We start from the raw sequence: 13894 nt of genomic DNA, 5'->3' as shown, positions 1-13894 counted from the left end.
GGGTTTCAGGCGGGGAGGAAATGATTGATGTTGCTTGTAGCCTACAGGGGAGCAAGCAAGGAGGCAAGCAAGGAGGCAAGCAAGGAGGCAAGCAAGGAGGCAAGCAAGGAGACACGCGGCAATCGATTCCATCAGCGACGGCAGGCAGGAAGAACAACGCGGCCTCAGTTTGATTTACACGTGCAGGATTTTCACTGCATCATTGTCATTATCAAAGTACGAGCAGGCCTTCCACGCCTGATGCGTCTCCACGCTCAGGCAATCCAACACACACGTGTTTATACGTCAGGTCACAGCTGTCAGAGCTGCGTCAACAGATCCGTCTCTGAGCTCTGCGATTGGACGAGCAACTCGCCAATCACGTCTGGTCATCTGCACGTAGAATCTAAACTTGCAGTTTTACTAAGTGGCCTCTGCAGCCCCAGACTGCACACTGGGCACACGGCTGTGAACCAACGAGCTACCGTCAAACTGGGGCCGCGCTTGACCTCTTAATTGTGTTGGTCGATAACTAATAACTAATCGGCAAGAGTTAAAAAGGTCGAGGTGGCATCTTCAAATGGCTTTTGTCCGACCGAGTATCACATTTGTTCGTGAATTGGATCAAATTATGAACCAATTCATTAAGACTGCCGACAAGCCATTTCCCTTTGGATGCTGTATAACGCACACAAACAGTGCAAACATCAGCTCTGTCCCGTGTGCACTCGTGCCCACACGCACGCGCGACAGGAACGTTGTCATTTTGTGCGAGTGTTTGAGCCCGTTTGCCCACACACAATATTAATGTACCTGTGCTGTTGCAGGGTGTCAGGTGTGTTGGCGTAGGGGCCAGAGATGTTTGAGTATCAGTCTACAGTAGATGGGTTGGGGACTTAAAGGGGGGGGAGGGCAAAAAGGCCCTAATTGGACAAGTGAGACTGGTGGCGGCGAGGCTGACTGTGGGGAAGACAATGTACCTCAGTGACCACTCCTTGACATGCCATTTGCCTCCGAGGACCCCCAGGGCTGGCCGAGCAGCTGCCCGACAGAGCCATAACTCCGGGCCAAGGCGAGGACCTCGGGCTAACAAGCCGATAACGAAAGACTGGTGGAGCGTTAGGGGGGGGAGGGGGGGAGGGGGGGTGGAGGAAAGACAGCAGAGAGCTGCAAAGCAAGGGTAGGAATAGACCGAGGAGTCAAGAGGAAACACAGATGTGCCGCAACACTTTTCTGCTTGCGGAAAACTTTATTCTCTAACACGCGCGGAAGCCGGAGATCTCACGCTGCCGAGAGGGTGGCTTTAATCGCGAAAAAAGGAGCGGCGTGGTTTCCCTGCCTTGCTCCGGATCCTAATGCTCATTTCATCATCAGACAAACCGACGCCGATATATATTTACATGGAGCGGGAGCGGCGGAGGAATTTTGAGGCATGATGCCGGGGAGATCAGAGGCCTGGTTTATAGAATGGAGGCAGCACAAACAAACAACAGCAAAGGCCCCTGGCTCTGCGCACACACACACACACACACACACACACACACACACACACACACACAAACACAGACACCCACGCCTATATCCGCCTGGGTGGAGGGAAACACACTCTCCCAGGTTTGAAGTCTCGTCTGGAGTGGCAAGCCGAATGAAGCGTGACGCCAGGTGGGAGAGAGGAGGCTGTCTTCAAACGGTTATCAATACAATTGGCTGTGCCAGGCGCAGCAGTTTAACCTGTTTAGCGCGCCGGATGTCTGCTGACTGGATGTGACGCTTTCTCTGGAAGGCGCCTTCTGTGGCGTCATCTTCACAGAGACTCACAGGGGCCTGATGGGTACTGAGAGTCCCAGTTTAACTGTGCGGCGTCGCGTCCCTTTGACAGTCCCCCCAAACTCCACGGTAATAACACCCGGAGAAAACACAACAAATTCTCCCACTTGCCAGAGAATAATAAATAAATAAAAGAAACACACACAGGTTGTGATGTGCAGTGGAAATTTGCAAAACAGTAAATAGTGATTCAAGTGTCTCGAACAACAGATGTCTCAAGTTAGCCTGTTTATGGGAATCAACTTTTCCTGACTGCTCTCATAACACTTTTCCCTAAGAATATCAACATCCTCTTACACGCAGTGAAGGACAAACACCATGAGCCATACAAAATTATTCTAACATATTTGTAAACATTGACACAAGTACAAAGATAAACAGGCTCCCTATAAGAAAGAAAAGAAAGAATCCACCACATCAGGCATTTCTCTGCACAGCATAATTTAGGTTTTTATAGATTATGCGATTGCTTCCAGCGTAATTACCCATAAACACGCTGTTTTAGCCGGTGTGTGGGGCCAAGCAGAGACGGCGTCTCATCATGAGCCCACTGGTCAAAACACCAACATCTGATGGCATTAATGTATGTCACACTTTCTGAGGCGTGAAGAGGAGGAAGCAGGAATAAAATCAATGCAGGCAAGGAAGCTCTCGCTTTTTCCTTCTTCTTCTTTTTCTTCTTCTTCTTTTTCTTTTTTTTTTTGCCAAGACGGAGAGCTGGGAGGAAAAAGGGCAGAGGCGCAGCCTGCCAAGGATGTGGCGGAGGCATTAGGGATTGCAGCTGGCGTGCAGTCAGGCTGGCTGGGCGCGGCAGCAGCCCCCTGCACCCCCTTGATCCTACGCAGAGGCAGGTCTCAGCAGACGCCCGCCGGTGCCAAGACGCCGCCATCCAAACCTGGAACCATCAGCCTCCACATGGACACATGAAAACAGAAAAAAAACAGGCACAGAGCGAGCAGGCGTCTGCAGTACACGTATATATGCATGCAGGCACACAAACATGTCTCTCTTCGCTTTGCACCCACACCCCCACACACACACACACACCTGTGACAGGCCGTACACAGATGTTCCCCTGATCACGATGACAATGTCAACACATACTGCTGCCTGACTCGCATCCTAAGTCATAATGAACTAGAGGCATTGAGCCCATGTTTCTTCTTCTGGGCTTCTCTCTGACAATTTGTAGACTGCTTCTGGCTTCGGGTTGCATTGTGACCCCCGAGAGGAGAACGAGGAGAGGCGGAGAAAAGTGTGTGTGTGTATATATATATATATACATATATATATATACACACACACACATGCACTGTCTGAGCCTGGATGATCAGGATGGAGAGACGTGTCACTCGGTAGCCGGGCTCTCCGTTCCAACGCAGCGTCGCCGTGTGACCCTGCGGAGCGGCTGTCCCCTTCAATTAGGTCTAGGAGAGGATTATCAGCGAGGGGAGGCCAGGAGACAGGTGAAAGAGCTGAGGGGGTGGTGGAGGGGGGGGGGCGCGCTAGGAGAGATAGAGTAACTGACGCGGCTAACAGAGTATTAAAGAAAGGGGAGGTTGAGTCATACGATGCAGCGGAGAGAAAGGTGAGGAGTCGGCGGTTGGGGGAGCAAGATGGACCGGCTGATATGAGGACCCAGGCAGAGTCAGTGTGGTGAGGAGGAGGCACACAAACAATACAGGGGGAGTAACTGTAGCTGAGCTGCATCATGCTCCGCTGAGGCTCCTATAGATACAAAGTGACACACAGTCGTCACCGACTGGCTGCAGACGGACGGGCTGGGTGTGCAGCGGAGGAGGGACAGTCTGTCCCTTTGAGGCTCAGCTCAGCATTACAATAACTTTGGAATAAATAACACAAGTCCTGTGGTGGAAAAGTAGGGCTGTCATAACAGGGTGGTCTGTTCATTAAAACAAAGTGTCAGGCAATAGTGCAGTCTGATGTCTGATTTCTGATTCCTACCTGCTCAAATGTTGAATGATCATGTAAACTGCATAATTGACTAATAATGGTAAATTATTTCACACTCTATAAAACATGCAAGATAGGCAGAGGACACGCAGGCCAGTAAAATCCCTATTATTTCTCAAACAAAGGAACCTACTGTGACCTCAAACTAGGAGTTTGTGGTTTTTATTTTCAGAGGTTTTGTGATTTTTAACAAAATATAAATGAATCTTCTTCTTCTTTTTTTTTTCATCGCCCCCAATTATGCTTCCAGATTTGGTGTCCAAACTGTTTAGCAAATTATTTTCAGTCGATTCTGGGGGTGCACTTTATTTCTTTTAATAGCGATTGACATCACAGACTTCCCCTTTAAATAACCTCCGTGGCCAATATCTGAAAAAAAGGGAGAATTTAGATATTTTGTATTTTTTTTCCCTCACCCAGACAGCAAACATGAGTTTGGGATATTCTGAATAAGATATCGGGGAAACCATTACGTCCTGCACGACTTGAGAAAAAGTGACAATGACCTTTGCCCTTTATCCCGGATTTTGAGCGACAAATCGAGAAAGGCCACTCCAGCCCGAAGGATCCCCCCAAGCGGCAGCAACCTGCTGCCTTCCTGCTGCTCATCTCCATTACGGCGAGCCTCGACCACGATTACCAACAAGGGAGCACTGCGAGGCCTCCACGCTGAGAAAAGCTGCTCTGACAGCTCGACTAAACGAGATGGAGCGGATGAGGAAGCGAGAGGGAAGAGGTAGCGCGCGGCTTCCTGCGTCTTACGCACACACAGTTAAATCAACTGCCGGTTTCTATTTTGGATGCTTTTATCACTTTGGAGCGCTCACCTGAGCTCCCCTCCAAGCTATTAATTTTAAGCCACAAAGTTTACTGCCAGTGCATCGCCTTACATTTCCGCCTCCGCCAAGAGAGGAGAGGGGAGGGGGAGAGAGAGGGGGGAGGGTGGTGGGGGTGGGGAGGAAAAGAAAGAGTAACTTATTGTTTTTATATGAGATCTATTCCCCCGGTGATCTGGTCAATAATGACTTGATATATCAGTGACTGCCTTGCTATTTGCACTGTTTTCGGCGTGTTGTCTCTGCCTGTGATTGAGCGGCGCCGTTTTCACGCGTGGAGCGAGGTGGTGGAGGACCGGGGAGGCTAACGTCTGTTTGATCAAAGTTTATGGGAAATTTCCCGGGGCCGCCGGGGGAGTCGCTGTTTATGAACTGTAATAAAAAGAGTCATTTTGACGGCGTGACCCCGGTGCAGTGATGGGGGGGGGGGGGGGGGATTTGGTTATGTCTCTGTTTGCAATGAGGAGGTGCTCTCACAGGCCTTGGAGAGAGAGAGAGAGAGAGAGAGAGAGAGAGAGATGGATGGAAAGCAAAGCAAGAAGCGAGGAAGAAGCAAAGGGCTGAAAAGACTCAATGTAAGAGAGGGATGAAAAAGGATAGAAGGAGAGATTAAAAACAGAAGATGTGAGTGAAGGAAGAAGGGAGTGAATGGGGGGGATTACACCCCCTCCGTGTTGTCTTAGCAGCCAGCCAACAGCTCTTAATGAAACACTTTGGTTCAATTTCGGATTCATCTCGCACAGCGGGATCATCTTTGTCCCCCAACAATCCTCCTCTCATCTGAAAGCTAACGCATCGGGAAATGAGGGAATCACAAGCGCACACGCATTTCTGCGGGCGGCCCTCAGAACGGGAGCACAAAAGAAGCGAGCATGATGAACGTATATGCCCCCCCCCCCCCCCCCGAAATGCCTTTACGACAAAAAGGAAAAGAAAAAAAAAGAAACGCCAGTCGATAAATAGGTATAAATAGCAACCTTTGAGAGAATCAAATAAAGGTGACCTTTCTTTGAATCGATAGTGTAATCCTCTGTGCTCCTGGCTGCCTGAGGAGACGCTTGAACAGTATCACACTTTTAATGAAGAGATGATTGGTCTCCAGGTCGAAGAGCTTACAGCCGGACGTGGACAGATGCTCACCAAAAGCATACTAAATGATGGGTTAACGTCACATTTGCTATTCCTCTCGTATGAAATCAAACCGTAATTCATTCACAATCCCCCCCCCCCCCCCCCCCCCCCCCCCCCCCCCCCCCCCCCCCCCCCCCCCCCCCCCCCCCCCCCCCCCCCCCCCCCCCCCCCCCCCCCCCCCCCCCCCCCCCCCCCGCGTTCAATTTGCCTGCTCATTTATGCCGAGCTGACTGCTACTGCAAGGGCCTCTTCCTTGTCCTTGAAAGATCACTAATTCAACAATAAGAAATCTATGAAAGTTCTAATTGGATGGATGAATACGCCCCCCCCCATATGATGTTCAGTGGAGGTTGAGTTGAAATATTTAGCCGTAGCTGTAATTACAACACCAGCAGGCGACCCCTTACAGTGGCACTCTGCTCCTCTAAATAAAGCTCCCGGGTCAGCGGAGCTGCGTGATCCAGGGAAGCTTTGCTGTGACAACAGTCCCGTCTCGTTCCTGTCTGAGATTTATCAGAGGTTTCACAAAATCAATGCAGCTCGCTGTAAGAAAGATCACAGCAAACACTAGAGACCCATCAGCGGTAATAGCCATCTCGACGCGGATGCCGAGAGAGAGAAAAAAAGAAGGAAGAAGAATAAAGTGCGTTTGTCAGAAGTAGCGAATTACAGGAAAAACACACGCGAGACAACGGGTTGAAATGTAATGACGTGTCGTTGTGTGACACTCCTACTGATATATTAAAAGGTCTTATATGGGCAAAAAAGAGAGAGATAAACTCCTGGGTTTCAGACCCAGCGTTAGATTGTGTTTGTGCATCTATAGGTTGCAGACGCATTATTTAAGAAAAATGAAAAAAGAAAAGTGTGTGTAATGTGTCCTGGACTTCCTGCCAGCCCAAAACACAAGCACACACATCCATCATACAGCACACCTATGGGTCTGTGGCTGCATGCCACACAGACACACACACACACACACACACACACACACACACACACCGGCAGGCAGAGAGAGGATTATTGAGGTGGTATCAAACAGGAATAATAAAGCAGGTTCTTAAGATTTTAATAAGAATAAAATGAAACAGTAACCACCGAGGGGCCAGCAGGGTTAATCCCTTCTATATTACTGAAAATAAAAAAAGGATAAAAACAGACAGGAGGGCAGGGCTGGAGCTGAAGAGGGGGGGGGGGGGAAGTGGGGGGGGGGGGGGTTGGAGAGAGAGAGGAGAGAGGGAGAGGAGAGAGGGAGAGACTGTAAGGAGAAGGGGGGGGGGATGAAATATAAGAATAGTGGTCGGCTGATATCAAACGCAGATCCAGTTAAAAGGGATTGAAATTAACAAACAGGTTTAAAATAGCACACGCAGGCTTATAATTTGCTGGTCTTCCTTCCATTGTATTCTCTCACACACACACACACACACACACACACTAAGATGACACTGTTTGACTGTGTTTAGACTTGATGAAAGCTCGGTTCATTCCCTATGCGTTGAAACACCCGTGTCGGTTCAGCAGCATATTTCCAATGTCAAAGCACGTGCGCCGGCAGCAGATGGCATGAAACAGTTGGCAAGAGTGAGCGAGCGTGAATATCTGTTTACTAATAACCCTTTAATTACTTCAGATGGGCAATGGGATCAAACATCCAGACCCACACAGGAATTAGCCTTAAATGAGACTGGACTGGAAATCTAGGCTAACCCCTGATGTTGCCGTAAAGACCTTCGCTGGGAGGAAGAAAAAAACCCTCTTATGGACGGAAGACACTTTGAATGTTTGAGGCTTTTATCAAAACAACACAGATGCTGATATGTCATTTCAGTTTACATTCACACAGGGCAAATTGAAGGATGATTGTCATTAGTGATAAAGCCTGAAATGTCACAAGCACCCAGAGTCCAATGTCTTTCAACCTTTTGGTCAAACTCACAGTCCAGATCCTCACATTTGTGAGGCTGGTCCAGACATAGCAGTTTGACTTAAATCACTGAAGCATCTGCTTTTTACTTCCTCATTTAATTAATTGATCATTTGGTCTATGAAATACTTTCCTAGAGCAAGGCGACAGCTTAAAATAGCGTTTAGTTTTTTTAAACACTGAGAAGATATTTTTGCCATTGTTTGAGCGCAGTTTGACTCTTTTCGTCACAATTACAAACGCATAAGATAAGCAATACAGATTTAGTCAAGTCATATATTGCATATAACGCATCAGACAGATGTGCTGAGTGGGACGTTTAACAGTTAAAAGTGGACAAACTGTGTCTGCTCTACGGTTTCTTGGACCTGTTCAACACAATTGCATTGCTAGGCAACAGCTTGGGTCCAGGTGTCCTTCCTGTCAGCACATGTCATTCACATACACTATATGGTCTATTGGCCTAACATGTATGCAAATATATCTGCGAAATACTAATATCATATCAACCAACTGATTCAAGAACCAAAAAGCCCTTTCAGTCCCTTTCGTTCACCATTCTCGACACACTTAGTCTCTTCACTAAGATTGGTGCCAACCGGACCGGCTACCACACTGAAAAGTAACGTACAGCTTCCTCCGAGTGTTCGGCACTTTTAATATGTTGTACGCTTAATGCATATGCCACTGCTCATATGCTGCGTAGTCGAGTGTTATGAGGGAGCTCCGAGGGGAGAAAATCCCTGCTGCGTGTAAATGTCAAGAAAAATTCCTTCATCTGCCAGAATAACGTTAACCTTCTCCATTTTGTTCCATGAACCCACCTCTCGGGCAAATGTGTTACAAAGACGCGCGGCCGTCTGCTCAGCCTGCGCCCCGGTCTTCCATTACGTGAACGGGGAGTGAATGCAGTTTCGCCGGCTGACCTTTTTCCGGTGCGTTGAGGAAAAAGCATACATTTTAATGACGGGACCTTTACTTCTGAACAACAGTGGGGAGGGGAGGAAATAAATTGATGCTCAAAAGGAGATAATACTCTTGGCATTGTGGGATTGCCGGGGATTGGGCAGCTGTGTGGCGACGACCCCGTCGCTGAGACCAACCCGTATAAATTAAGATATAAATAGCCTCATCTAGAGTAGTATTACCAGGGGTGTGCTTGAGTGCTCCAGCACATGCTTAATATATGCATGTAGGTGTGTGTTTGTGTGTGCGCACCCTCATGAGGGAGGCAGCGAGGAAAAAAAGAAAAAGAGCATGCATATGTCCATAGTACATTCTGGTGGCATGAAAATAGTGTCTGTGTGTGTGTGTGTGTGGGTGTGTGTGGGTGGGTGGGTGGGGGTGGTGCACATGAGCACACACATACTGGTGACAGAGTGCTGGGGAAACCTAAATCCCACTCAAGTGTAAGGCAAACAGTGGTGGCAGTTTGTGGTTATTGTATTTTCTTTGCTTGGATCCCAGTAAACACCCCCAGGCCTGCCTGCCTGCCACCGCGGCCGTGCTGCCATCAGCGGCCAGCTCCGCGCTGCAGCCAGAGCCCTGGCGCAGGCCCCACAAGGAAATTAAAAGGGGATTAAGGCTGCCTGACACTTTGTGGCCGATTACTCTTTTATTTATTTATTTTCTGTGTGAGAAGCGTATAGGGTGACGGAGCAGGGGGGGGGGGGGGGTCTTGGCTGGGGAGAGCTGGGTGGGGCCTGAGGCCGGATACTTTAGTCCAAGGTGCCGAAGTTTTAAAATCATCTCACAGTGACTTCCGTGGTCATTACTGGGAAACCAGACACCTGAGATTTGTTAAAAAAAATAATATATATATATATATATAAATAATATACATACATACATATATATATATATATATATATATATAAAATGTTAAAAAATTAACTCCTATTAATTGTAAAATTAGAATCTGCAAGCATTGCCTCACTGCAGCTGTAAGATAAAGGCAATACTATACTATATATTTACATATGAAATATAGTGAGTTTTAAAAGTATTCAAACAGTGCTAAATTAAAACTTACTTCCCACCTTTGATCATGTGCCACCGCATCCTTTTGAAATTTGGATTTGCCCTTCACTTGACCTCCGTGGAGCCTGATCCTGGCATTAAGTATGCTTAGCAGCAAGTCCCCTTTGATTGTGATGCGCGTCAGGCAGCTCAGGTCTACTGCCTCTTTGTGTAAGAGCTCAATATCATCGCTGCAGGGAAAACAAACTGTACAGATGCCAGTGTTTGGTCTGCTAATTAGCCGTTTGTATTAGTAATTAATAGGCATTACCAGTCAACCGGGCTCCTGCTCGGCAGCCTCCAGCAGCCTGTGAAGGAGATCCAGGCAGCGCGCTCCCCCGCAGCGCGGCATCGGAGTCGCTCCTAAGACTGTTGTGTGTCCTACTTGACTGCAAGCAGTTTGTAGTGGGGTAACTTTTGGAGGGGGGACTAAACACCAAGTATCTAAAAGCATCAAGCAATAGTTCTTAGTCTTATTTACTTATTCTTTAATCAAACATTTCCCGATGAATTTTGCTCATTTTAGCCTTTCATAACCTTTCATAACCAACGTTTTTGTACAGGTGCTGGTGTTGTTGTGTTATTTAGCGAATGGAGTGGGAGGTTGGAGAAAAAAGATATTCATATTCTATAAAGGGTATTAACTGAAACAAAAGTACTGTATTGGCACCAGTATTAAACACATTCTGGAAGCAGATTAAAAACTCAACACACCATTACATGCTTTGCACTTTTCCCCATCCTTGGTTCTGGTGTGAAAAGCATTTCTCTGGTGCAAAACCAGCGGACAAGCTTTCAAATCTGTGCAGTAATGTGTCCGGCACTGGTTTGGGTCGATGATGAGCCGAGGCGTTGTGGAGTGGCAGAGTTATCAATTATCCAGAGCGCAGTGGCACTCTGGCTTCCTCCAGATCTGGTGTTAAATTAAGTTGTCAGCGCTGTCTCTCCGATTTCCCTCATCACACGGGCAGACGGTGATAGCGCGTGACGGCCCGCTCGCCGGCGCTCCTCGCCGGCTGCCGCCCCGCATCTCACCTGCAATTCATCAGCTTCTGAGCACACTGGCCCGGCCTCAGTCCAAGCCAGCGCACGCCGCGCTGCACCGGAGCCAGCCAGCCCGCCAAGCGCCGTGGCAGAGGGGGAAAAAAAAAGAGGATTGGATCACCTTCCAAAAACGCGCCGTAGAGGACAAGGTGCAATGGACTTTTGCCCCCATGTCTGTGGCTGGAGTGGACTTGGTGCGTGTTTGAACTTGGGGGGGATGTTTGTGTTGGTTGTGTTTGTGCAAAAAGAGAGTGTGAAGGGGCAAAGTGTTGAAAACAGTGGAAGGGCATCGTCTTGGGAAGCACAATGAAGCCTCTGGCCCTGCTGTCCTGCTAGGGCAAGGCCTCAGGTGAGGGCAGAGAATATGGGACATAGAGCAGCGAGGCTTGGCACATGGGCACCAGCCGCCAGCTCCCTCCCAGCACACTACTGAGTTGAAGGGCACCGGGAACATTCAGTGGCAAACGGGGAAAGAGAGGCAGCGAGGGGAGGAGACAGAAAAAGGACGACCAGGTGACAGAAATAATGGATAACTGTAAAGCAGCGGGGTGCTAAGCTCTGAGTGCTTAAGTATTTATTTGTGATGAATAGTAATGACGGCACACTTACAAAGCACTTGTTTAATATGGAGAGAGGGCTCGAGAGGGCCGAGAGTCGTTCCCGCGCTCACTCTAACAGGGCCGGCGTGCTCGGAGGCGACCGCGGGGAGATGCCAAACCCTGCCCAGCTTTCCACCTCCCATCTGCATTCAAAAAAAACTTGCCGTCCCTTAACACTGTGTCTGCCTCGCCGCTGAATAAAACATTAAAAACACCATTCTGAGATATTAACCTACTTATTGAAAGAAGAAAATAAAGTCAGTGATTTATGCCGATTTGGTTGGCTTTCAACGCTGCCCAGCTGTCACCGTCGAGTCTGTAACCTAAATTATCCAGCGATGCTCTTTCACTCCAGTTAAGGGAATAAGCACTCCTTTAAACACTTCAAAAGGCCTTACTGCGCTAAACCAGAGTTGTTTTATTTTTTCTCTACACTTCTTAAGTTCAGTAATTATTCAATCTGGGTGATAATGAGCGCATAGTTGACCTTGCGGATAAAGAATATTTCCTTTTATGTTTATGCTTCATGTTTTCCAGGCTAATTTAAGAAAACAGTGCTTAATCTTTCACCAAAAGCGGCAAAACACCGGGGCCCTCGCATCCTCAGCGGCGCAGTGGGACGACCCCTCCGGTTAATAAGCAGCATCCAGGCCCCGCCGCATAACTGGCAACGGGCTCGGCAGCCATGGATCAAACAGTCGTAACCTCCTGTTCCAAAGATAAGCTGCAATCAGATCTGTGGGGGATCTTTAACCAGGGAGGAGAGCGTGTTTGTGCGAAAAAGAGGCAGAACAGACGGGGGAAGTAAGCATGAAAAAGAATGCGAGGTTGGGAGGAAAGTGTGTGTGTGTGTGTGTGTGTGTGTGTGTGCGCGGTTCATCGGGACGAGGGCAGCCTGCTCATCAGTGACGTGCCTGAACGGAACCCAGAGGGGGGCTCGGACTGAGCCCCTGCGCTTAATTGGGCACTCAAATGTTACCAGGTCCCTTCCCAAACGACTTGGAGGTGACACATGGACGAGAGGGGGGGAGGGGGGGGGGGGGAGAGGGGGAGGGGGGAGCTTGTGGAGAGAGGAAATGGAGCAGAGGGTTTAGCACCTCCTGTGGCCAAGTTTTTCCTCTCCCTCTGGGTGTCTTCGGTCGGGACGGCGGTCAGCGTGAGTGATAGTGCATTTGGCCTCCCGCTGCGCTGAGGATGACAGGGCACAAAATGAACCCCTCAGTGATGGGGACAGATGGAAATGAGGCTTGTGTGAGGTTCGCCTTTGTTGCAGAGTTATTATATATATATATATATATATATATATATATATATATATATATATATATATATATAGTCCCTGAACTAAAAAGTAAATCTGTACATTGAGAAGGTGGGTGTAAAATGAAATTGAACACATTATTGTATCACGTGGAAACGGAAGAAATAAAGCGCAGTTTTTGTTTAAAAAGACGCGGACTTCAAATGTGCACTAGGGCAAGATGGGAGCAAATTCATAATTTTTTTCCAGTTCATCAAAGCCTCCACTGACTAATCCCTTTCTTATATAAATAGCTCTTTTGGTGGAGAGGGTAGCTGCCGCATAGAGCTCTAACCCTTCTGTCCCTGAAGCTACAGCCAGGATAAGCTGTGTGTTGGATTGGCACATCGGGCTGCCTGGGGCCTGCTGCTGCGCTGGCCGCCAGTACAGATGGAGGGCAGGGCTGGGCAATGCCAGCTTGTCAGTCGGATTAAAACGACTCATTTATTCACTGAAGTATCGTGCAAAGCGACCAGGCCAAAGCGGGGTGAGGCGAAAGGGGGAGAGGAGGGTCGAGCAGCGGCGGGATGAGGGCAGATTGGATGTGAGAGAAGGTCCTCTGCTCCGTGGCCCTCGGCCACCCCTCCCTTCCTCCTCGTCCCGCTTCCCTGCCTTTTTGCCTGTTACTTATCTTTCCAGGGCTGCCAGAAGCCATTACCGCAGTGTACGGAAGGCGGCCGGCAGGGTGGCATCTCCTAGTGCCCGGGTGACAGATTGCCGCTCTGCATTGGCGGCGGAGTAGGCGAGGAGTGGAAAGTGATTGGCTCAGATGGTCAGGAAGTGGGCACCGAGGGCTGTGGGAGGAGCAGGAGCAGGAGGAGGAGGAGGAGGAGGAGGAGGAGGAGAAGCAGGAGGACGAGGGCAGAGAGTCAGGGAGAGGATGACAAGACCTGGCTGCGTGACCTCTGGTATTGCGTGAGTTACTTAAAGGGGCACAGGCCCTGCTTTTAAGGGCATGCTTGGCAGTGGTGGCCGCCGTGGAGGTTGCAGGCCGAACACGGATGCCAGGGCAAGGAGAGGTGGCCTCGATAGCGGCTTCTCTGGTTGTGTCCAGGACCCCGCTGTCCCCTGCAAAACCTCAGTGAGGATAAGTAGAGGACGACTGGCAACGTCTGCAGATTCAGATGCTGTGGACGGACTCACCTCTGAAACTCCCGAGCGGCTGCCAGCATCGATCTCAGAGTCTTCAAAGTCATGGAGTGTTTTGGGGGATGTCAGACGTTGACCTTAAAAAAAGGAGATAAAAAAACCAAAACCA

This window comes from Cyclopterus lumpus, chromosome 12 (genome assembly GCF_009769545.1).
Source record: "Cyclopterus lumpus isolate fCycLum1 chromosome 12, fCycLum1.pri, whole genome shotgun sequence".
In the NCBI taxonomy this organism is placed as follows: domain Eukaryota; kingdom Metazoa; phylum Chordata; class Actinopteri; order Perciformes; family Cyclopteridae; genus Cyclopterus; species Cyclopterus lumpus.
The sequence above is the reverse complement of the archived record's forward strand: the minus strand, read 5'-3'. Positions refer to the sequence as shown.